The sequence below is a fragment of the Bactrocera oleae genome, chromosome 3 (assembly GCF_042242935.1).
Source record: "Bactrocera oleae isolate idBacOlea1 chromosome 3, idBacOlea1, whole genome shotgun sequence".
In the NCBI taxonomy this organism is placed as follows: Eukaryota; Metazoa; Arthropoda; class Insecta; order Diptera; family Tephritidae; genus Bactrocera; species Bactrocera oleae.
Window position 1 is genome coordinate 21,225,469 of NC_091537.1, and position 27,808 is coordinate 21,253,276.

General features: G+C 35.4%; 1 protein-coding gene across 1 annotated transcript in view; it reads right to left on the reverse strand.

Annotated features, from left to right (window-relative positions):
- The window catches only part of Tmtc2 (Transmembrane O-mannosyltransferase targeting cadherins 2), a 195,408-nt gene extending 167,890 nt beyond the window's left edge, over window positions 1-27,518 (reverse strand). Inside the window, exon 1 of the mRNA XM_036366763.2 lies at window positions 26,351-27,518. The gene's annotated coding sequence lies outside the window, so the exon portion shown is untranslated. The remainder of the gene's footprint in view (window positions 1-26,350) is intronic.
- Between the last annotated feature and the right edge of the window lie 290 nt (window positions 27,519-27,808).

Here is a 27,808-nt window from a genome sequence, read left to right on the forward strand (position 1 = left end):
AGAAATTTTCTTTTAAAAATAACTTGCTTAGAGTTATTTATGTCCCCAGAGTTTGTTTAACAGAGATTGGAATTGTTAATTTGCTTCAGCCTAGACAATTGATTAAAGCTTTCTCTAAATATCTGCCTACTGTCAATAATAATGTTCTACAAGACCTATGAGTGACTATAACATCAGAACAGAAAAAATATTCATACTAAACCTTAAAACCTTCTTGAGGCTTCTAGGAAAAATTTATCTAGCCTATAAACCAAACGCTTCGAAATTATCGAAATAGCGGAAACTACCAATGGTAAGTAGTTTAAAGGAAACTGGGAAGGGCTTAGAAACAATTTTTATTGTAGTATAGTATTATTACTGTCAAGTCCAAGCATACTTGATCACTCAGACCAATTTCAAATACGATATTCTGAGATTGACATAGCTTGTGCGATATACAGGGTCCGCCATCTTCTATTTCCACTTTCAGACATTAAACAAATTTCGAAAAACTAAAAACCGTTCATATTTGCGATATTTAGATTTAGTTGGCCCCGCGTCAATGGACTGGGGATTGCTGATACATACTTGTACATTTCTTATCTAACAAATCAAAAAAAAAAGGTTTAAGAAGTCAGTGCTGAAGTTGAATGTTGGCAAGTGAAAGCTGCCTTCTTTTAATATATAACTTACTGGTAGTGTACAATATTTTTTCAAGCCATGTGGATTGTTAGCTAAGAGTATTCTCAAAGTGGTCTATAATTTTACTTTAGATATCTTCGGGTCAATTTTTAAAGCAATGCATGAATTACCAAGTTCCAGCAATGTTTTGGAAACAGCTAAACTAAAAGCTCTGCTCAGAAAACTGTTGTTCGAAGTATCCAACTAAACATCGAACAGGTCGAATTCTATGCATCTATTGACCGAAAACTCACTTCATTTCTTTTCCATATGTCATAACACACAGTTTATAGAAGTAAATGTTCCATGTACATATGTATGTATTTAACAGTAGCCAGGCCTTATTCGATGTGTTAACGTGAGTTTCCCTTCGCACAAATCGCTGTGGACTGGCATTTTATTGTCGTTCAAATACAGTAATATTATTACCAATATTGTTTTTTTTTCTTTGACACAACGGACAATTTCCTCTGCTCTACCACCCTTCCTTTCACCAACGATTTAGTATATTACCAAAGTGGCAACATACAAACACATACACACATCTGCTAACGGTTGTGGCTTTCACACTTGTGTAGTTGCATGATACGGCAGATCTTAACTTGGTTATATAAATTTTCAGCTTTCGCCCCGTCATCCGACCGTTGGAAATGCAGAACTACAACTCGAAGTCGAATAATTGTCGCGTCCTTTTTCAACAACATAAAACTTGGGACTAGGTTTCATACAAAGAAAATGAAACGGAAATTATGGCGAATTGGAATATTGGCGCTACCAACCACAAGTAGGATGTATGTGTGTGTGCGCACATGCCACATATGAAGCTACAAGCGCTCCATTACAAGAATCACACACGTGTGGCATTTGGGGCAGGAGAGAAATTTATTATTTTACTGCTTCTATTCAACTTTTTGCTTTTGCTGCCTTCCTTCTTCTTCTTTTTTATTTAAGCAATAAGAACGCCACATGTGCATATGTATGCGTGAGTGTGTGTCTCGGTATGTGGATTGTGAAACACAGCAGTTTCATTTTACAAAGCTCACCAGCGGTGAACGCCCCCCGTCACGACGATAACTGTCGCGCGTTGCCAACAGCGCCCAATACATTCAATACCAAGTGTACAAATGTGTGGCAACGCTCGTTGGGGGCGTTCGCGTCACATATCATTCATAATTCAACGAATTTAACGTCGGAATAATGCAATTACCCATTTTTGTCGTATTGTATTTCGTGCTCTTGACTGGACACATACATATTTCTCTATGCGTGTGTATGTGGCATGTGCGTGCGTGTGTTGGTCGATGTCTCCATATGGAGGGCAATTGTGACCCACATTGTTATATGTGTGAATTCAGGCAGGAAATTGAAATTATTGCGGCATATGCGCTGCGGGAGGGAAGACGGTGTGCCACAACTTTTAAGAAAATGACGAAGCAATTGAATTCATACGGCAACGGAGAGTTCAATTGCCTGAATAAATTTGTGGTGTATGTTGAATACTTACATATATACATACACAGACATTTTTTGAGAATTTTTCATTATTTCGCATGATTTTGTTCGTCAGAAATTTAAAAGATTCAGCTCAGTCCTAAGACTTAAGAGAATATAGCCAGTAACTCTAATGCATAGATTAAAATAAAAAAGGTTGCTTATATGACTGAGGTCATGCTTTTAAGATATTCGGAATAATTTCATAGTAACTAAGAGACTCGTAACATGTTACATTGAGTATAATAGTTCCCAACTAGTGGTGGTTTAATATATTATAGATTTATATACATATATGATAATAATAAATTTATTGGGAGATTTTAGGGTGTCTGGAAAATTAAGTTCAGTCTAGACCATAGCAAAAAAGACTCATCAATGAGACAATTTATTCAGGAAGTCAGGAAAAAGTAATCGGATTTCTCTCTTTAAGATTTCATTCAACATTTAATGAAATATACAAAAAAATAGAAGACATACGGCTGAACCGAAGCTATAATACCTCTCACAGATACATTTTTATAGCATAAAAGGATATTTGATCGGTCAGTTTGCATAGCAGTTATATGCTGTTGTAGTCCGAAAGCTTTAGTTCCGACAAATGAGTAGCTACTAGGGGAGCAAATGATGTGTGCAAAATTTCAGATCGATATCTCAAAAGCGGACATACATACAAACGGATAGAAGGAAAGACAAACGGACATGACTAAACCGACTAAGCTCGTCGCGTTGATCATTTATATATGCATATAATTTATGGAATATCCGACGATTCCTTCTGTGTATTACAAACTTCATGGCAAATTTAATATAGCCTGTTCAGGATTTAAAAATGTATAATAACATCTCAATACAAATTAGCGGCTACTTTCCGAATCTTCAGAATGAGCCTCTGTGAGCGACGTTGACACTTGTAGCATCTAAAACAAATTAAAAACTGTAATCTTTATCTATATAAAACTTGCCAGGAGAAGAGCTATAACTAATTATACTATGTTCGCACCGACACAAAATTCGTGTTTTCATAGACAAAAGAGGTTTTCACTCGAAAACTTGTGTTTTCATCCATACAAAATCTGTCAAACGAAAACACAGTTTTCGCTGATAACCCCTTGAAAACTTACATTCCACTCATTATAATCGGTGCCTGCTCTAGTTTAATTGATATTATTAGAAGACATATTTTGCCAGCCCTAAATGTGAGTTGACAATTTGTTTACATTCCATAATTGACCTAAACGTACCCTACAAGAAACTGCTGATGGGTTCACCAATACACTCACATTTGATATGTCAGTACTGTTAATTTACATTTGCATTTTTTAATTCAGAACTATCCACTGATTGGAGAAAGACGTACGCAGAGCTATTGAGAGGAGGAGATGGCATCAAGTGAAATTTTATTTTTATATTTTCATATTTTATTATATTTTTTGTTGCATTCCTTTTTTTATTTAAGTATATTATTATAACTAATTTTGATTAAAAGTTTGAAATTTATTAAAGAAATAAAAATTATATTATCTACTGCGCAAAAGAATTTTTCACTTCTAATAGCGTTTCAGTCATAACTAACAATTTTCAGCTATGACGGATTTATGGTCAGCAATGACTCAGAAAAACAAAACAAAACAAGTAAGGAAGGGCTAAGTTCGGATGTAACCGAACATTTTATACTCTCGCAAAGTCAAATGGTATACTCGTTTGAGATTTCTTTGTGGATTGACTGATATTTTCGATAGAAGGTCAACTATAGGCACTGGGGTCCACATATTTAGTACTTAGGGGTTTGAACAGTTTTGGTTCGATTTAGACAATTTTTGGCCGCAAGGTGGCATACTTTAATTGCATTATTCACGCAAAGTTTTACCCCGATATAATCATTGTTACCTGATTTGCATAGTAGAAAGTGAAAGAATCAGATGAAATTTAAAATGGTGTTATATGGGAAATAGGCGTGGTTGTAGTCCGATTTCATCCATTTTCGCACTATGACATAGAAACATGAAAAGAACGTGATTTGGTTGAAATCGGTTGAGGAGATCTCAAGATATGGGTTTTCACCTAAAAGTGGGCTGTGCCACGCTCACTGACTAATTTTGAACGCGGTTCCTATAAGGTCATCTTATACCATCTCAAAGATAAAATTTAATGTCTCTGGCGTGTTTAGTGCTTGATTTATCGCGCTTTTAGTAGTTTTTAACAGTACCGTTATATGGGGAGTGGACGGAGTTGCCACCCGATTTCAATTATTTTCACACCGTCAATAGAAGTGTTAAAAACATTTGCTTCTAGTGAATTTTGTTATTATAGCATTAGCGGTTTAGGAGATATGCACATTAAACCTATTAGAGGCGGGACCACGCCCACTTTTTAAAAAAAAGTTTTAACCGCAGATGGCCCTCCCTAATGTGATCCTGTGTACCAAATAACAGTCTTGTATCTTATTGCGGAGCTTAGTTATGGCAAGTTATTTGGTTTTGATTAATAGCGTTTTGTGGGCGTGGCAGTGGTCTGATTACGCCCATCTGCAATACCAACCGTCTCACGGTACCAAGAAACATGTCTACCAAGTTTCATAAAGATATCTCAATTTTTACTCAAGTTAGAGCTTGCACGGACGGACAGACGGACGGACGGACAGACAGTCACCCGGATTTCAACTCGTCTCTTCATCCTGATCATTTATATATATATAACCCTATATCTAACTCGATTAATTTTAGGTGATACAAACAACCGTTAGGTGAACAAAACTATTATACTCTGTAGCAACAGGTTGCGAGAGTATAAAAACAAAAAGAAAACAAGGCTCTTAAGAAAATTATAGAAACTTTGTTCTGCGCGCTGAAAATTTTTTTTTAGATATGACTGTCATATTGCCCATCAGATGACCGTCACTGCACTGGGTACATAACATATGTAAACAAATAGATGTGTGAACTGTCAATGAAAACTCATCGAAAACACATAATGTCGGTCATAACGACTTTGGTTCCACAATCCACAAATTGTGTTTTCAAGAGGATTTCAATTCGGTGCGAACATAGCTACGAAAGTAATCGCATGTAAAACCAGTCTTATTAGCTTTTATGAATCTTAGCTTAAGAATAAATTACTACCCTTACCTGGTAAATATCGGCCAATTTGTGAGATACCGAATTCTTATCTATCTAAATTTGGCCAAACCTTTCTTAGGTCGCAAATATCGGATATGATGATGAATACATGAGATATCTGAATAATATTAAGTGAAAATATATCTCTTATGAGGTTGTATATACTGAGACTCATCAAATTGTGTTTAAGTTTAGAAATAAAACCAAACCTAATTTTGAGAGATCTTAGAGAACTGTCCCTAAGATATATTGCTTAACGCACCCAAACAGTTTATGTAGTCTTTAAAAAAGTATCAATCGTAATTGGCTTGCGCTATATGAAAGCTTAAGATTTGATACAAATCGCCTGCTGTGTTAACGAAACTTGGCACTAGACTTGTGTGTCTCTTTCTCTCTCTCTCTGCTGTCGCTTATTCTCTCTCTGCTGTCTCTTACTCTCTCCCAGAGTTTTATGGCCCAAAATAATGCTTAATTTAATGAAAAGTTTTTCATGTTTACTGTGTAATTTTTATAGAATTCCAATGAGCACTTAGACGACTAACACGATGATTTGATATGAAGTTTTGTTAGACTTTTCTATATAAAGTTTTAGTTAATTCTAAAAGACAACGACCAAGAAAGGGAACTAATAGCTTTCACCCGACTATTTCGGAATACTCGTTGACTTAATATTAATTTTTGTGACATATCGTTCCGTGAAAATTATATAACGTAGTTCTGACCCGATCTTTTTACCTCGTTTGTGTTACGGTACAATACCCGATAACTTGACGTCAGTCTGAGTGCTTTTTTGCTATATACAAAGCCGTAGGCTTAAAGTAAAGCATTAGGAAAATTTCGCTGGTTTCCATAAACACTACGATTTCTACAAAAATCTTTATATTCCAGATTTAAATAACAGTGTTGCCTTCTCACGTTTGCGAGTTGGATATAGCAAAAAAATGTTTGAAAGATTTCAGAACACTTATTATTTTCTTTGCTGCAACATTTTCTAATGTCTTTTTCACTAGCTGGCTATTTCATTCACATAGGAAAAAGCCTAAAAGCTTTTAGTAAGGCCTTCCAGTACAAAGTCTGATTTCGGGCAGAAATTTTGGAAAAAAAATAACACAAGCGTAGTGTAAAAGGATGAAAGATCTCTTAAAGTGAGTACTATTTACATATGTACATCTGTGCAAATATTTAGTTCCTCAAATGTAAATTCCAATGAATTGACTATATTATTGATACTTTCTTGTTGCTAGCCATCAACTGTTCCTTGAAAACTTTAAAAGAAAGAAGGCACCATTACACTAGCAGACAGCTAAAGCTATGTAAGCATCTTAGCCGAGTATTTGAATTTACTGTTGGCCAACAGGAGTACATATTTATATACATATTTACATTCCTACACAAGGCAAATACTTTGCGAAAGTGAAAAGTAGAAATCGAAAAGTCTGAAAAGTTAAGACAAGCAAAGAAATAGAGATTTATGCACTGAGTCTAAAAAAAAGATATGAATGAGAAACATTAAAATGTAGCGGTAGCGGAAAAAAAGCATTTCAAAGGATTCAGTTTAGTGTCAGTGCTCCTGAACTACCGAAGAAGCAAAATTAGAAAAGAAACAAAATAAATATAAAGCAAAGAGTTGAGGTTATAATGATATGTTAAGCCAGCTAACGCACGAGGCATTCGAATAGCTGTGAAGGGTGAAGATATGTACGAAGAACAACGAACAAAGTGACAAAGCGCAAGTAAATTGTAACTCTTAATTTAGATACAAGCTATCAGAATGGAAACTAGCTTAAGATAACTAGGAAGTAGAGTTGAAAAAATACCGTTATGATGTTTTTAAGTAAGGTTTGTAAAGGGGGCTGTTTTCCAAAAAATAACAATTTTTTGAGGTTTTGGGTTTGAATAGTATGTTAGTAGCTTTGGTAATCATTCCTTGGCGCTAAAGGGAATATGAAACGAAAAGTGGATATTCGAAATTTGACAGCTACCGTGTAAATACTAAACTTTCATTTTGAATTTGAATATGGATAAAATAAGGAAAAAGCGATAACTTCGGTTGCACCGAAGCCAATAAGACAGATCCCATACAAAAACTTGGTTTTGATCATTCTGTTTGTATAACAGATATGTATACGCTATATTCGTCCGATCCGAACATGTTTCTCGGATATTCTACCGTTACTCTGAAAAATATTCCACCTATAGTGGTCCAAAACCAGCGATTCCGACAAACTGGCAGCTTCGTGAGAAAAACAGGTGTGCAAAATTTTAGATCGATATCTCAAAAACTATGGAGCTTGTTTTTGTATATACATATATACTTGTATATACCCTGTTCAGGGTATAAAAAGTTTAAAGCTAGACTAAGTCTATCCCTTAAGATGATGTATGATTCAATGATGTACAAGGACTATAAGTACTTTGCAACACCGTCCGAAATTTCTGCCGAATCGTAATCGTAATTTTATTTGAAGCATGTGTGGTAATGGCCGGTTCCAAGGATTTTAGAAATAATAGAAGCAAGCATTATCCATCAGTGATTCGATTATTGTTTTCGGAAGGGAATTGCGCAAAAAAATCCACGAACGCTTTGATGAGTTATACTCTAGTGACGCTTCTTCTTCGATGGCGATCAGCAACAGCTAGATTGGCTTGATGATTCAACCCCAATGAAAGATAAGCCGAAAAAAGTCTCCGAACACGTATCGCCAGACCGTCGATTGAAGGTCCACGAAAAACCTCAAACAGTAGGCATCTAAAATGACCACGTGGATCCTGCATAAAATATTGAATAGAAAATACTATTGATGCGATGTGTGCCGCGTTTCCTGACTACGAACTACAAGCACTACCGACACACCACTTCATACCAGTGTTTGTCGCTGTTAAGCGCATTTCGAAGCAGATTCTGCGTCATTTCTTGACCGGCGTTGGAATCTGGATCCTCCGTTATACACCAGAGACCAAGGAACTACTATAACAGTGGACGGAACAGTGATGACCACCATTTCTGGAATACACAAAATGTGATTCAGATCGACCGCTTTAAGCAGAAAAACACAGCAAATTTTTTGCAAATTATCGGTAAAAAGAAGCTTGAGTCGAAGAAGAGGTTTTTGTTGCTACAGCTTTTTGTTGCCAATTTCCATAAAGCGTATTTTCCGAAGGAGTTAAAAAACTGAAAGCAACACTGAAACAAGAGTATCGCGCTAAAATAAGACTATATTGAGAAATAAATTTCATTTTCCAACTTTTCTTTTATTTTTTGAAGGCGACGTACTAATCGGACCGCCCTCATAGACAAAAACAAACACTGCTTAAGAAGTAAAGTGAAGCACGAGCCACCTATTGCTGCGCAGCTTCGAAAAGAATCGTTTAGCCGAATCGCCAAAATAATTGGTAAAATTGTGTTGCATGCGAATCTCTATCTTCAAGTTTTTGCATATGAGTGCGTGTGCCTCATGTATATATATTATATATATAAGCACCGCCAGCCGAAAAGGGTAAACATTTGCAATTTTATAAGCAACACCAACAACACACACGCACGCACACACACTTTTATACTTCGGCGAGGCATGCGCTCACATCCGGAGCGTTCAAAGTTCATGCAGCGCACGCATTGAATTGCATTCGGCAACGTGCAACGAAGCAAGTGTGGGGGTAACCACACTTGCTGCAGGCGCTTTTTGCCCAACATCGTGCAGCAGCAACTGTGGCGCTGTAGTTATTTGCTGATGTTGCTGCTTTTGATGCTTTGTCGCTTCACTGCTTTTTAAACTTTTGCGGCATGCAAAAAAGACGGCGTGGTGTGCGGTGCGTTGCAACATGCAGCATTACCCAGTCAACCGATTTTCGTTTAGGTGCTGGAGCGCTGCCGGGGTGTGTCACATCATTTATCACTGTCGCCTGTGAAGTGCGGCGAATTTAAGTTACATCAGTGTATAGCTTACGGAAATACAAGCAAAACCGTTGCGAAAAGTGACACAACATGCAACAACAGCGCAACGCAAAATTCCGAGAGACTGCGAAAAGAAAAAGAGTTGCTTGGAAAAGGAGTGCATGGAGAAGCGGCACAAAAGTTGAGTTTCGCATTTAAAGTTCTGTGGCGCAATGTTGCATGCAACAAAATTATATATATATATACATTTGGCGAGGAGTCAGCATCGTCCCCCGCAGATATACATGCCGATCGTATTTCTGCGGGGGACGATGCTGACTCAGTGAAGGTCGCTTAAGTTGGCGTATTCAGACTTTTTGAACTTACCGATGGTATTGGAATCAATTACGCCTTCATTTTTATTTACTTCTTTGGTGTGTTCGAACTCCGAGCCTATATACCACACATACTGCGATCACAAATCACTTATGCATGATATTTATATATTTCCAAAATTTTAACTATAAAATAATGTCAATGTATGAAGACATATGTACATAGATATATGACAGTTTGAGCGAATCTGTAACGTATGCTGAAGTCTACCATCTAAATATAGAACCTCTAAAAATACTCAAAATATATGCGTATATCTCAAATAATTTTATCCCTACTCTGGTCAATACGAACTGTTGATTTCGCGAGCTGTTGCCCTATCTATACAACAACTTTATTAAGTAATCATTTGTACACATTACCAATTAGATAGCAAGTCTTTGAATCAATTACGGAATCAATTACATAATCATTAATTTCTTTCTTCGAAATTTTATATCTTTACTAGTTCCGAGAGCTGATGAATTTGTTCACCATCATCTCCAAATGAGCCAACGTTTTATCATTATATCATATTACAGAAATTTCCTTCTCTAAAATTTGAAGAAACGCTACCGTATAAAAATAAGACTTTGAACCTCAGATGCGTGGGATCAGCGATTTCGTATTATTTCTTCTCTATTTAAACCTATACGGTCTTTGAAGTCGTATTCAAAGTTTTTTGCTCGAATTTTTTTGTGAATTGAAGATTTTAAGAATTAATGAACTTGGTTTATTTAACCTTGACATCAATCAGCGTATATTTGGTATCAACAAAATATTTTTTAATCCAAAATCAAATTTATATAATATTATTTTTTCACCTCCATGATGAATGAAGTCTCCGAAATAGTTTCTAAACGTTTTTTTTCGAAATGTTTTGATTTTACTGGTTTCAAAAACTGATTGGCTTTTTTAAGAGGGTTCAATATATGTGCATTTTTTGGGGCCAGTAGTATGACTCAAGAATTTGTATACACTCAACAGGGTATATTAAGTTTACAACGAAGTTTGTTACACCCTAAAGGAAACGTCGGAGACCCTGGAAATATGTATTATATATAAATGATCAGCGTGCCGAGCTGAGTCAATTTAGCCACGTCTGTCTGTATATATATGCGAATTAGACCCTCTGTTTCTGAAGTACCGGAGCTGCTCATTTGTCGGAATCGTTGATTTCGGACTTCTACCTTACAACCCGATGGGTGGTTTTAAAAATACTCGTTTCCAACATTTAACGGTCCTCAAGAACCCGAAAGAGCGGTCAAATCCGAGGCAGTTTTAGTGTTACAAGCATTTTACGCTTGATAAATACCATAATAAAATCAAGTATCTAAAAGTTTAAGAAAATTTAATTTATAGGCAAACTATCTCCCGAGCCACTGGTTGATTGTTAAATGCTCGGTTTGTATGTAACATATGTATATATAGTACGTGGTCTAAGTCCCCGTTTACATCAATTTGTGCATCTACTCGCCATTCATATTTATTCGCCGGCATGCGGCATCTTTGTTCACTGGTTCACACAAGTTTTGTATTTAGTCACAGATTTAATGCGAAGAAGTTGCCAAACGATGCCTTCATTCGGTCGTGTGCACATAAATTGTTTTACAACTTCGTTTTGCTTGTAATACTCGCATTGAAGCGCCGCTACACCAAATGCGACACATTCAAAATATAATGAAACATAAATGTATGAGTTTGTATGCGGATCTTTGTGTCTTGACAAGGGAAATTTACTCATATTCGGCATTATGGCAAAAGTGTAGGCAAAAAGTTTCGGAAATTGCCGTAAAACGTTTGCTTCTTATGTTTTCTTCATCGTCGGCATGTTTCACTTGCTCGCTCGTTGGCCGGGTCGCCTAAGATTTATGGTACATATTTGTGTCGCTTAAATTATGTGTTTGATGATAAAAGTTTGCGAGGCATGCAACGCATTGATAAGACGATGTGGTATGCAGACACACACACATACAAGCAGTATATATTTAGTTATCTACATATATGGATACAGATGTGTATACTTGTAGTAAAGCTTTAGAACATTCGTTGTAGGTTTCGATATAAACGAAGTTAGACAAGTTTATGCGAATTCGAACGTAGCAGCAAAATTGCTGGACAAATAAAAAAGTGAGTTTTGTTGTACAAAACATAACTGAAAAGCGATTAATATTAAGTTTTTATAAAGTAAACAGTTTCACGGTATAAATATTAATTTTTTTGCAGTTGCATATAAGAAAGGCCGCTGGTTATAAATACATAACAGTAGCGCTCGATTCGCTAATTGGCTGCTCGCTATTTTTTAGTTCTGTTCTTTTGTCAAAAAATTTACATGCAAGAGAATTTTAAAGTAATAAAGTTATAAGCACAGAAAGTTGTATCACTCAGATTCTCCAAATATTCATCAACAAGTGTCTAGGAATCTTTTGAAAAATATTCTGACTCACAACTGGATATGACATACTCTCAGGAAGACCTCAGACAGCGTTAAGAGGAAGTCGCTTGATTGGAATCTTTAAGTAAGCAAAACTTGCGGCCGAATAAAAAATTTATAATGTAATAATAAATTTAGAAAGTGGGTACTAAGCGAATTAGCAATTCAGAGAAAAATAACGGGAAAAGAAAAAACCAAAGAGTATGGGTGTAATAAAATGAAATAACCGATTGTTTATACCAGTCTATTGCATTTATACCATTTACTTATTCGATTCACCACACTCTAAATATTCACCGGGATCAAAGTAGAGTTACTTTTTATAGCCAATAGCCTCCTTTTGGCAGATTACGTCAAGCTGTTATATTATATTTTTCAGCATTGTTAGTCATTTAATCATGGAAAGACTTACGCCTGAACACCGTTTACAAATTGTTCAACTTTACTTATCTTGAGACCCAGTATTCATTATTGGATAATATCCGAATAATTCCCCAATAAATTTGAATTTACTGTGGTTTTTTTCTTTAAAAAAGTAGGGAACTTGTAATGGCTATACATGGTACAAATGGTGCAAGGAAAAACTCTTAGAACACAAGAGTAGTAGTTAGTCTGTTTTTGGTCTCCCAGATGAGTCTTCAAACCATTAAACAACAAGCTATGTTACGTTTTCTCTGTTTCCCTTGTTGAACTAGTTCTTTTCAATTTGAGCATTGAGAGCCTATATCCGATATGTTATCCCGTCGCAACCGCCTGAAGGCTGGGCAACCGTTCTGGGCATAAAGTTTACAATTGAACTCTGCAACAGAAATAACATCGCCATCGTGCTTTTTGTTTGACTGAGCGGACTTAGGCATCGATTTTCAGGAAGTTTGAATTAATTTTTTTAGCAAGGCAGACTTAAGGTTGACGCCCAGTATTGTTTCGTAATATGCAGTATGGGTCATAGCTTCCTTACCACGTAATAATAAGAAAACTGGTAAATTGATTATTAAGGGGTTATATTAATTTCAAACCATCATGGAAATATAAGTCTCTACGGACTTTCCTTTCAATAATAAAATAACAAAGACAACGTTTCATATATCGCCATGCTATCGTCGCAAAAATAAATAATTTCACCGTATTCGATCTGTATGACCCGATTTTTAGAATTCTTATTGTTTTGGTCTCATGAGAGACACTCTGGAACACCTATTCTGCTTCTGTTCGTCCCTATCTACAGCTCGTCTAAGATATGTAGGAGTTTCGCAGTTAAAGGGACTGGATGAAGTATCAGAATTAGGCATCAAGTTTCTAATAAACGTATTAAAATTAACCTCTATCTGGCATTACGAAAAACCTGTAGGTCTATGTATGGCGTGACGGCCAGCCAGTATAACCTAACCTAACGTAATCAGTACATTGTTCGATTCGCCTCTCACCAAGTTCGTAAACAAAAAATATATATACCCATATATACATGTATATATATATGTATGTATATATATATAGACTCGTACTCGGACTCGGACTCGGTTGTTCTATAGAGTTTAGGGTAAAATGTAAATGATTTAAAACATGTTTTGGCAAATTGAAAGAGGTAAGTATTGTGATATTTTTTAACAACCACAGTAAAAATCTCTAAGAACTCCAAACAAGACATACAATTTTTGGCAGCTTTCAGAGAGATTTTAACCGAGTTGAGTGTTCTTTTGACTTTCACATAAACAAAATATACTTTTTATGATACAATCTGATATTTTGCATAACGTATTACTTAAGTGTTCATTTTAAGTTTAATTTAGAATAATTTCTGCTGTGTAGATTCCGCGGAAAAAAGAGTGTTAAATATTCATCAACATTTAAACTGTTATATTTCTTATATAATCACATTACTCTTGTTCAACCCCCACTTTGCTTGGTACTCAAAATAGAGTGAAACTTATTAGCAAAACGTCTAGAGTCAATCACCCTGACTCCGCGCGTCTAAATTGCATGTCATTGCAAACACCCAGGGTAGCAACAACAAATACATAATGACGCTAAGTGCAACGTGCAACAATATGCGCCTACGAGTACAAGTGGAATCATAAAATGCAAATGCAAATGCGAATGCAGTCGACAATTTGCACACGAGTTTGCCATGCACTGGCCACTGAATTTGTGCAAATTGCAAAGTTACACACTTGTTGCTACGCTGTTGAAGTTGGCTAGGGTCGATTAAGTGCAACAATGCTTTCAGCGTTGCTGGCTGCGGTTTCACGCGTGCACTTAGCACTTAGCTGTTGGTGCAGACATTCGTAATTGTTTTTGTGCTTGTTAAACGCATTTACATGTGTAAGTATGTGTGTGTATGTATTTGTAGGCATAAGATATTTAACTATGTAAGTGTATATATATTCGCTTACTGTGTGTGTGTGGTGATATGAGAACAAAGAAGTCCACTTGTATATGTATACTCGTATGTATAATATATTTCTTTTAATTACAAGGAGAAGTTTATAATAAAAACCCCTTATATGGCGCAAAGGTCAATTTTTTCAAAACCATATTCATAGGCTGATTAAAATCTACTATTAGAACCACACATGTCAAAAAGTTGCCCGGTCGATGTCCCCCTGGTCAAATTACTACCAAACGTCATATTTTGGTTCGATTCGGCCTATATTAATAGCTGCAGATCACTCAATTTTCCATCCCAACTTTTAATATTATTTATATCTAATTCCGCACACGACCGCTTCGTAAGTAGCAAGCAGGGCGAATGAGCTGGGTTGCATTTTATTTAATGACATTGACTCTTTTCGCGTGGTCTGACTTGTGAATTTTTTTCAATACTTACATTATTAAATAATGGTATTGATATAGAGAGCTTTTATAGTGGCGGTATTTTAATTATTATTTTTGAATAAAAACACTTCCAATTCGTCAAGTAGTTTCGGAGCCTGTTTAATTCAAACAAATAATCGATCAAATATATTCTCTTTATGATATTAGTATTCCATAGATATATATAAATGCTGACAAGGAAAAGAAAACTAGGTAAACTATCAAAAAATGTGGTAAAGAATCAAGCAAGAATCTTTCTAATAACAACTTCGACAAAAGAATACAGCATAAATCGACGGTCTCATACATTCAGATAGTCGCTTGGCGGTCAGGTATGATTCACAATCGTACACAAGGTTCTATTACTAACACTTCCGGAATATTTTTATAGCAAATTAGTATGAATCTAATATTATGATATTAGAATATATTATAGTTACTCGTACTACTACATATTCTATAGTATTATGTAAAATTTTTCAAATGTATTGATAATATATTCTTGCTTGGAGGTTTCAGAAGCTTTTTTCTTGGTGCAGCTTAACAAGCTAAATTAGATATTAAATGAAATGAAATCTAGGATGAAAGAGTTTTTACTACACATCTGGCATTTTTTCAAAGCAGAGAGGGGCTTTGGAATATATATACTTATTGATATGGACTTGAGCTTTTGCGGCGGCCTTCTCTGTTTTCGTCTTCTTTGGCTTACATAGAGCAAAATTAGAATATTATTATACCCTGAACATTACCCGCGAAATTTGTAACAGCCAGAAAGAAACGTCGGAGACCCTTTAAGAAATGTATATGGTATACAATACACTTGTATATATGTAAATGATCGGCATGACGAGCTGAGTCGATTTAACCAAGTTCGTTTGTCTGTATATACGAAAACGAATGCCTCAGTTTTTGATATATCGATCTGAAATTTTGTAAACGTTCTTTTCTGCTAAAGAATCTGCTTATATGTCGGAGCCGCCGATATCGGACAACTATAGCATATAGCTACCATACAAACTTACAGATCCAACTCATGTCCTTGTATGTAAAACCTTTTTATTTTACAAGGTATCTTTCCGAAATTTAGCAGGAATTATTGTTTAAGGCAGCGCCACAATATCTAAAAAAAATTTTCCATATCGGACTATATATATACTTGTATACCATATAGCTGCCATACAAACTGAACTATCAAAACCAAGTTCTTCTATGGAACTTTTTTGCGTTTTTTCTTGTTTTATTCTTAAATTAAATTAATTTTATCCATCGCAGAAAGCAATAACAAAAAGTAGGGGAACCCTAATTTCGGGCGCAACCGAAAAATACTCATTAGATAAAAGTAGCTTTATATACTTATTCTTATATAACAATATGTAAATAAGAATTTTACACATATACCTACCTACTTATATATATATATAGTAACTGTAAATATATTTAAGAAAATTTGTGGCCACTGTAATTTTACCAACACACACTTATTGCTATATTTGAAACTTTGAAATAAAGAAAATTGTATTCAAAATAAGTAGGTGCATATATGCAAGTGTGGCAGTTACCACGCCGAAACAGTTTGTGTCATGCAGAAGTTGTATAAAGTTTCCACGAATATAAGACCAATATAAATTCGACTGAAAATATTAAAGTTTTGCGGCAACTCAAGCGCTGCTGCTATTTACACTTTCTATTATATAAAAGCATATGGGTGTATGTAGTTATATATATGTATCTATGTGTGTATATATGTATACGACTGCCGTTATGTGTCAGTTTTTCAGTGCACATAAGCATACCTCACCAAATTCTGCTTACCAAGTTTTGGCAGTTTGTTGTAAATACGTATGTATGTATGTCTGTTGTAGCAAGTTTTTGTGGCACCTTATTGCAGCAAGTGGCAAGTAGCTTTACCAGGCTACATACATACATACATACCGACGCGAACAATTGAAAACAAAATGAGAAATAATAAAACCTGACCTACAATGGCACCGTCGGCAAGAGCAACGACGTCTACGGCGGCGGTGGGACCGAAACAAAGCCAGGAAGTCTTTAACTTCCGTTCGGCACCGAATGGTGCCAGCGCTACTTGACAGGTTCCCAAGCGTCAGTTGCTAACAGTTGCTGCCACGCACACACACACATACACACATACATTCACTCGAAGCTTACCAGCTGCTATTACGGGCATGTATACACACATACATATATATGTTGTGGTTGTATGCGTTAGTGCTTTTTCGCTACTGTAGATACCTTTTGTTGCTATTGTAATTTTTTATTTTTTTGTTATTTTCGGGAGCTTGACACTGACAGCGCGCGATGAACGTTTAACAAATTGTATGGAAACACGCGGCGCTTGTCGTGCAACAACCATCGGCTCGTTGACATGCGGAGGGGGCGTTGGTGGTGGCGGTTGTGGGGGCAAAGCGCAGAGGGCAACCGTCAAAATGGCGGTGATTGCGCATAAAATATGAAAATGAAGTGGAATTCATTTAGTAGCGAATGCTAAGCGTAACGCGCCAGTAACGGTACATTGCCTAAATTTACGATAGAGTTACTCAGTTAGTCAGGTGATGTGGCAGAAGTAACGGTGTCTGGCCAATTTGCCAAAGTGATGGCAGCACAAAAACACACACAACACCGTTATTGGCGCTTTTGTCATAGAGGCAATCTCACGGATGCAGACACACATACACACTCTGTGCTATGCATGGTGATGAAGCAATTTCGTGAGAGCAAGGCGAGTTCAAATACAAAATTGTACAAATTAAGTTTACTAATTTACATAAAATGCCGAAATTATGCCCCAAAACTGATGCAACAATTAGAGGCAACAACACGCAGCAGCCGGCAGATGGGCTGGCGCCAAACGGCATGTTGCTGTCGTGCTTATGTGTGTGTATGCTGACGGGTCGTGCCACCTGACTTGAGCGCAAGCAGTTTATTGACGGAAGTGCGTGTGTATGTGTGTGTGTGCGTGGCAGCAACTGTTAGCGTTGCACGGTGCCTAGGTGAAATGGTAATTGCTTCAAGTATGCGCAGCCAGGCAGTCGGCCGGTGGGGCAAGCTGTGTGCCTGCCACGGCTGGTGTAATGAGTTTCCTACAGCGGCAATGACATGGAAATCCACTAATGAAGATTAAGCTATAAGCATGATTGGAAAAGCAAACGCGCCATGATTAGGAAAATTGTAGCTAATGGAAGTCAAATAGGGGGTGTAACAAACGTTTTTAGCAGGAGTATTATTGCTAAGTGGATTGGAAGGCATTTCAATCATTTAATTAATTAAATTTGGCTTTAATAAACTAATTAAAAGATTCACCTAAATAAAAATAAAAATATGTTTTTAAGTCTTTTATACCCATATTAAAGCAGGAGTGCGGATATAAGGAGATGACAAGGGCAGGTTTTATATAAATAACAAAATTTTATAGACAATATCGAAATGTATCGTTTTCAATTAAATTTCAGCATAGTAAATGGATACCTTGTTACAATAGTATACGTGCTTACTAGTTGATCTCTGCTTCTTTACACCAGTCAACTTAAATTATACCAGTTATTAGTTCGATTTGTCACTCTTCATGATTCGATCGAAAATAACTTCTATTCAATTATAGTTGTGTATATTATTTACACTTTTTATACCTTGAAGAGCGTACATAAATTTTGCGATGAACAAGAGGGAAACTTCGGAGACCCTATATAAATGATCGACATGATGAGCTGAGTAGATATGGGAACCAGTCTCTTTCTCTAGTTTTCGAGTTAGCAATCTGAAATTTTGCACACGTCATTTGCTCCCTAGCAAGCTGCTTATTTGTCGGAAATACCGATAACGGAACACTATACCATGTAGCTGCCATACAAACTGAACAATAAAAATGTAGTCCTTGTATACAAACTTTTTTAATTAATGAGGTATCTTTACAACTATAGTAATTCAACTGTCAAACAAAACGACTCAAAACTATCAAACTCAAGATAAACGACTTTTTATATCCTTGTAAGCTATAAAAAATTTACCTGTGATAGGTACTCCTCTGCTCTCTCACTTTGTTTTGTTCTTTATCTTTTCAAAAAATCTGCATATATTTAGAGAAGAACGAAGTAATGCCGTTGAATTGAAAACAAAAGATTATGTATGCCTAACTAAAGTGGTATACTCGTTTGCTATGTTGTCTCTATTCTTCCATTCTATGGTCAATCATCTGATTTGTACCTGTTGATTGTTTGATTCGCCACTTTTCAAGTTTTATCTGTCGTATAGTTTCATAAAGAAATTAACAACACACAATTATTGAAAGATTGCGAAAAACTATAAAATTAATTTGCAATATTTGAGAAATTGGACTTTCATTTAAATTGGAATGTGACTGTCTATTAGCATTGGTTGCCTTATGCCATCATGTGATCACCAATTTCTTTTTATATATTTAGCATATTAAAATATTAGAAATACTGCAGAGCTTTTTCTTTTAGCTATCACCTGAGATGTAGTTAAAATAAAGGGACCTAAAAGTACATATATAAATATTATATCAACCCCGGAAGTTTGTTGACTTTTATTAGAAGCTTTTCATGGCAGATAATGAAACTAGCTCTCCGTAGTGGTAGCATTATACCTCTAAGTATAACGCATGACGGTGGCTATAATTATTACTTAAATTGAAAATAAAACTTTTAACTCGGAGTTCACTTTCAACTACATCTTGCCATGAGGCATTGATTTGTAAGTATACTGAGCAGTACTGCTTCTTATCTATTTTTGCTCGAATATGAGCAATCACTTATAGCTACGTCTATGAGGTATCTGGAGCAAATATCAAGAAAAATGCCTTCTCTGTCGCTGATACATCAATATCGTGGCATTTCATCATTACTCTAACCGAAAATATGTATATGTGAATATTGGCATCATCACCATAAGCATCATCATGTCAACGAGAAGTCCAATTAATATTTATTCTTTACTCAGCTTTCTTCTTTGTACGTACAAAACTTACTGATAAATTAAATACCAACATGTGGGTACTAGAGGGGAAGAAACATTAAATATTCATTGGGGGACTATACACAAGATAAAAGAAAGAAGGAGGTATGCAAAACGGAAACTTTCGATATAAAAGTTGAGTTAATATTTCTATAAAAGGAAGAACCTAGCCAGTGATATAACAAGAGTTCTCTAACGACATGTTTACCCACATCCAGCTAATTAAAAAATTTCAAACTCAAAACTCTATTTTTGACTTTCTTAAGCCAACGGAATTAATTTGAAGCTAAGCTCTTCTAGAGCAAATCATAATGTTTCGCATGCTATTCACCAAAAACAACTGGACTGGGAGATATCTCGGGGGTTTGTTGCTGTCAAATAAACTCGAACAAAACTGGAGATTTATATTAATGGTAAGAGAAAATAGCTAAGAATAATATTTTAGTTTATAAAGAGTGGTAAAGTTTGCCTTAAAAAAAAGTTTTAACATGATAAGAGAAAGAGAAACAAACATTTTACAAAAATACATTTTTCTGTATAGCTATCCGCTGAAACAACACTTTAAGCGCTGAAGATTTGATTTTTTCTCTATTAATATTTTTCTACATAGTGTTCTACCATGTTCAAACAAAACCAAAAAACAAAGTTCTGAGTAAATTAACGAATACATTTTTTTTTGTTCATACAAAAAATTATTTTTGAAAATTTTGAAACTTTTATAACGCAGTTTTGAGGGATGTAATCCAATTTTAACTTACAGCACTACGCTAAGGTCAAAATAAATATTTAAATATAAAAAAAGCACACATACAATTATACTTCGGGTATTACTTTAAAATGTAGGCAGCGCTTGCGGCAAATAGAAACGAAGCCTGCATATGTAACATTTGTTTGTGTGTGCACATACCACAAGCTTAGTAACTTTTTGCATAAATAAATTGATAATTTTCAGCATTCTAAAAGCTTTTTCATTTAATACCACGCAAACTTTGCCAAAGCCGATTTGATTTTCATTTAACACAGTACAGTCGTAACGCGTTTTACAGTCGCATCATGAGACTGAAAAGAGCGGAGAAACAACAATACGCACTAATACCAAATCGAATGCCCGCGATAATGCAGTTGATGCATTGGCAGAAAAAAGTTAAAATTTCATAACAATAACACCAATAAATGGACTTTAAGACCACTTAAAAATACGATTACATTTTTAATACTTTGGATTACAATTTTTGTAATTCTAAACATACAACTTGCATTATTACGTTTACTGTAATTATTAAATTATATTTTAGAGATAACGCTTACTGTAAATACAATTGAAGATTGTTATGATTTCAATTAAAGTAATTGAAAACTACGCTTTCAGTAATCTTAGGCATGAAAAGTATTAACACTATAGTTCTTTAATTCCATTTAAAGTATTTGTATGCAGCTATTTTCTTAAGCACTCGATCACTATGAAAGTATTTATATCATGTAGATATATATATAATTATATTGTACTTGTAGTAAGTATGGTCTTAAAGTTTACAGTTCAATTACCATTATTCAAAAAATATTAAGATTACTGCATGATTACTAACGTTTTAATGATTACGACTATTACAAGTATCAGCATAATTTTCATTACTTTGATTGAAGAAATTGTGATTTAGCCGAATTACTATAATTATTGTATATTTGCAATAATCGCTATTTGTGATTACAGTTAAAAGATTCCTAATCGTGTGCTTCATTAATACAGTTACACTAATCATAGTTTTCCTAACAATAGTTAATATAATGATATTGTTAAAATTTATTATTACAACGATACAAATGTTTTTTATTATTACGGCTGATAAAAGTTTTGTCATTATTTTAATTATTTTGATTGAAGAAATTTTAATTTAGTGAAAATAAAAGAATTTCTGCTAAAATAATCGCTATTTAGGATTACAGTAGAAGGATTCGCTATCCTAAAGTTCAATAATACGATTGCAGTAATCGTAGTTTTAACAGTTCCTGGACTATAGTAATTATAATGGTTCTGGTAATTTTATCGTGATTTCTTTGGAAATAACTGTAATCCTAATATATAATTTCATTTCAATTGAACTGTAATTGTAGTCTCATAAAAATAACGGGAGCGTACTTTTTATTAAGATTGTTGTTAAATTGCTAAAGCTTTAATGTTTATTTTGCCATTACTGCCAATATTAACTTTTTTTCTTTGATTTTATTTTTAAAGGTTTTGCAACTTAATGAATATACCAGAACGACATTTGCAGTAATCATAATTTTGGGATTACAATTAAAGTATTCGTAAGCCTATGCTTCTTTATTATGACTTCAGTAAAAGTCGGATCAAATATTTTCGGTGCTGCTATTATTATAGTTATGCCGTTAGTTTTATGATTCCAATTAAATAATTCTATATAATTAAAGATGACAACAGATGTAATTGAACTGTAATCATACTGCATTGAATGAAGCCAAGCTAAATAACAACAACGCTAGTAAAATTAAAAGTAATAATAACCACGTCAGCTTATTACCGTAAAAAAAAATAACAAAAATGCAATGAAAACGAATAACGGAACTCGTCAACGGAACAAACCGCAAACACAGAGCAATTTCAATTACAATTTAAATAAAAAGTGAAGCTGAGTGGCAGTCGTTGACTGCAAGGAGGCGGAGTTAAGGGCACAGTAGACCGTTGTTGCACAACGAAATGTCGGTGCAAAGTGCGCGCTAGGCCACCCAAGCAGGCGGCAGTGCTAATGGCAAGACTCCACATGTTAATTTACCGAGAAGGAGAAGAGAAAGAAGAAAAAAACTGAAACAGAGAGAACTGTAAAACAAATAGAATATTGAAGCCGCTCAACACACACTACGCGGGCACTGTAGCCTCAAGCACATCCGCCAGAACGCCATCCTTAGCACAACAAAGCCGATTCGGCAGCCAAATAGGATGAGAGCGCAGCGCAACAGTACACACGACGACTGCTGCCCACTTGCCGACTGCAGAATTTCAGGCTGCGGCTGTGTAATGATACACGAAATGCCACTTAAAAATTCAAGCATAGACGCAACTCCAGTGGTACGTAACTACAGTTATATAACGGTACATATTTATATGTATTTACGTATTTTCATAGTAATGCTGGCATTGTGCGGCCGAGATAAGGCAATAGAATGAAGAAAATACTACGATACCAAAATGCTAGTTGGAATGTGCTCGGTGCAACAGCGCCGGCAACGATGGAGGCATGGAGGCGTGGAGGCTTACATGGGTGCCACAGATGTTAGCTTCCCGCCAGTGTTGGTGTAATTGTCCCAAATACCGTTGCTGGTTTGCTGGCGGACTAGGCGTACGGCCGGTGGAAAGAAAAATGTGAAACGAGAGGAAAATTGAATAAAAACGGCAAACAATTTACAGACAATACAACCGAGACTCAAGTCAGACGACGACAACGCTGCCGCTGACTACCACTACCACTACATTTGCCAAGTGGATATATGGTACATTTGTGTGTGTGTGGAAGCTGCATAAGGATTTTAGCATTGTCGTGTGGTAAACGCGAGAGGATGCCGCAAAATAGCGTAAACGAAAATAATGAAACAGATTACACGCTTAAAGCATACGCACATAAACTTGTCTTCTGCACACCCCCGCCGCCTCACCAACACATAGTACAGCCAAAGAGCACATACACCCACACACACACACACACAAGCACTCACAAGCCATGTAAACAGTTAAAATAAACACACGTACAAATAATTTAGATGGCAAACATGCCACCCAGATAAACGGCGTTGGTATTTCGGGTTTAAAATAAACAAATTCTTGTTTCAAAGCGCAAAATACAGGCAGCGTTTAGAACCAAGGCAGCTTTTGTTAAGAAAACTCACAACCAAATTTAGTATGTTGCTGGTGACTCGAGCACTAAATTGCGTTGCAAGTGAAGGTCAGACAGTTTTGAAATACGCCATGTCACATACATTTTGAATTTAATTGTAAATTCATGCGCTTAAAATTGTTTGTCGGCTTTAGACACTTTCGGTTGCTTCACTTGAGGCAAGCAATTTAAATTTTTGTAGTCGTGGTGTAGGCAAAATTTATCCGTTTTTCAAGTGCCACGGCCACACTGGAGTTTACACTTGAAAATAGTAAAATAAAATTTAAATAATATATATAATCTCAAAATAATTTGGTTTTCTTTCCGACATCGTGGGGATGGTAATGCCTTGGCGTAAGTTCACAACCCCATACATTTTAGTAACCTAGCCAATAAAGCTTTAGATATTAGTTTTGAAACAAGCTTACACTTAATAAAACTTGGAAAATTTCCACTTCTAACTTGTAGTAATATATTCATATCCAATACTTAATCTTGAAAAAAACAATTTTCATATTTTTGTTATCATTAAATTTTAGTTATGTTATTTTATATAAGTTTATTTAAGAAATAAATTTAGAAAAAAATTTAGTTAAAAAAATTAAACACAGTTAACTACTGTTTATTTGGAAGACCTTATTTTGGAAGCTTATTTATTTTAAGAAAAAAATGCAAAAGTATATATTTAATATGTTTAAAATTTTTGGCCATAAAATTTGTTGATAATTGATAACTTTCATAGTTATTTCTCATTTAAAGTGTGTTAGTTGAAATAAAAGTGTGGCTGAATTTAAGAATTTTATAACAATTTTATTACATTTTAATTTAAATAAATTAAATGAAGAAAAATAAGATAACTCAAAATAAATTATTTCAAAAAATTTAGGAAATTGTTTTCATTAATAAAACTTTTCCCAGTAACCTCAAATTTGCTCCATTTAATTTTCTCAATAATTAATTTTGGTCAATAATGAATTTAACTAACTTTTATTTTATTTACAAAACTTAAATAACTAATCGCTATTAATATAACTTTTCATAGTAGGCTGGAATTTTTGCAATTTTTATTTTTACAAAAAAATTGTTTTTTATTTGAGTTTGTTGGCGCCTAAAAGAGGCTTTGATAAAGATTAGTTTTAAATTAAAACGATAGTCAATTATTTTCTACGCGACAACTTTTATAATACAGCTGTCAACACCAAAGATTTGGTTTATGACAGCGCCAAAATAGCAAGTGCGCCTAGATATAGACTTCTGAAGTTTTATGACCAAAGCCTTGCATCCGAAAATATCATTACTGCAAGCGAGAAGAGAGTGGGAAACAAAGCTGTACTTGGAGTACTCGGAAAGTCAGTTTCTTAACAGGGCGTGACAAACTTTCGACTTACAAGAAATAGTAGTAATTTTAATAAATTTTAACACAACTGTAAATAAACTACATCTAACAGCATTTGATTCGGATTTATACTCAAACTTAAACCTTAAGTATTACTAAGGTAAACTTAAAATAATTAGCATATTTTCTTAAGTCTTCTTGAATATTTTGAAAGAAACTTTATTATTGACTTGCCACTCTCATCGAAAATCGTACGCTCATTCCTACTATAGGTATACTGTATTAATCAGTTTGGTAAAGTCAGTGAAATTTCTGAACTCGGGAATTCTACGTGCCATTTTATATTTATATATAAATATCATATATTTTCAAACCCATTATAACTGCACTTTTTGTAGGGAATATGCTTAATTTTCATATGCTTCTGGCATTCTAGATTAGCGTCCGAAGTCCTCGTATGAATATACCTTAGTTACCCAAGAAATGTCTATACAGTTTTTGTTACGCGCTTAGCACTTTGTTTATGTTAAATGAGGTATCTTCATGATATTACGTCGGCATATTTTGTGAAGCAGACTATAATTTGTACTTCAAAATGGTTGTAAGGAATTTACATCTTCCTAATCTCCATATAAGGAATGTGAGTTTCTGTGAAATTAACAATTAACATAATGCTGAAAATTCTTATGCGATGTATTTTTAGCAATAAAGTAAGTATGTTTTTTGCAGTTCATTATCATTTGATACGATAACGGCTGAAACGAGCATAGATATTTTATATAGGGCTATATAATGATCTTCGTCCATCTGACTAACTTATACCTGATTAGAATGCAATTTATCTCAATACAATTAGGTAAGCATTTGACGCTTTTCAAAAAGACATTTCCACAACAGTGACCAAAAGCATAGTCATATCCGTCTGTAGCCTGTCTGTCTATATAAACCCGAACTAGTACCTCAGTTTTTGAGATATTGCTCTGAAATTCTGCCTACTCCCTTTTGTTCCCAAGAAGTTGCTCATTTTTCGAAAGCGCCGATATCGAACCACTATACCATATAGCTGCCATACAAACTTAAGCTTGAAAATCAAGTTCTTGTATGGAAGCTTCTTTATTTGTGAAGGGTATTCTTGCTTCGTTGCAATCCAAGTTAAAGCCTTTTCAATTTTTTTATTTCAACTAAATCGGATCGGACAGAGATTTTCATAATAAGATATTAAAGTGGTAGATATTGAAAAAAAACATCGTAAACAAGTTCTACATACAAAAATATAACAACAATATACCAAAGAGGCAGAGTGTTGCACTAATGAAGAGTACGCAATATTTCCAATATATTTTCAGTATACATTAAGGAGTTGCAACATACTTTTTTCGCTGGCTGTGCAAATAGATTTTGGTTTTTTTTCCGCAGAGTGAGTTGTTGCTTTACACCGAAATACTGTACGTGTGTATGTATATTTATATTTTCACCAACGGATGCAAGAAAAATATCACAAAACTCGGAGCACACCGTTACCGCAATTGCAAACGCGCGACCAACAGCGAAACGTAGAATTTAGCGAATCAGAAACTTTAAATGCCACAAATAGTTGCACGAACACCAAACATGTGAACATACGAATCACCGCACACGAATCGAATAAACGAAACAGCAACGCGCTTGTTGGCGTTGTGCCGGGTGTCGGAGATGTGCCACAATGCGTGGCACAATGCAGTTTGTACACTTGCAGTCGTTGCAACTTCACCGTTGTTGCATAGAATTCACACTTTTGCTTGCATTTCGATTTTTACACAACGTCTACATGTGATTTTTGCATTGCTGCTCCTACTACTTTATCAAAATTTTGCTTTACTGATTTGCACTGCACGCTCGTGTTTTTTTGTGTTGTTGTTTTTTTTTGTGTTTTTGCTGTACGCCTTACGAAAGTGGAGCATTGGAGTGTATCCCGATTTGCCCGAAAATGCAATGCAAATACTTGCACACGCACATACACACCTGTATTTTGATGCGCTCACGTTGCATAGTAATTTCGCTTGGCTGCGTTCATGTATGTGTATGTGCATATATATACAAGTATTTAAATATAATAGCACGACGAAAATTCGACGGGAAATTGCTTGATAGCTGTATACGAAACCAAAGCGTTCGAACAATAATAATAGGAACGCCTGCTGCTACTCAAATGCTGCTGTGGCAGCAACAGCATGCCACCAAATATGCGAAAACAAATGCCAACACAATTGTTACAGAGCAAAAACTAGCAAATCACTGAATGCACCAAATTACATTCCTAGACCCGTTCAAAGTGCGCCGTTTTACCGTTATGTTATAAATTTACTGCGATTTTAGATTTTTGCACCTGACGCGCCGCACACCACACGCTGTTGCAAGTGAATTTTGTTTTGCTATTTATTTGACTACTTCACTTTTATTACTTTTGTTTATTAGGGTCGGCCGTCATTGCGGTACCCCTTTTTACGACCGCACATAGCGAATATAACACGAAGACTAAACTCAACGCAGCCGTTAGACACTGTTATATACGAGCACACACAGCATACGGCTGGTGCGACGCATATGGCAAGTGACAGTGGTGGCCACAGTGGCAGCTGACAGCACGAAGCGCATATAGCAAGTAGCCGAGAGCTAACTGTCAAGCCTTCGGCCATGGTAAATCGGCAGTTGTGTTGGTCGTCTGTACGCTCAGCGCCTTAAAGTATAATATAATTTCCGTGAGCGGCGTGTTGCTGCTTGTGACACTCATGGCTGTCGGTGTTACTGGTGGTGAGGATTACCAATGGGACCATAATGTTGCTGGAGTGT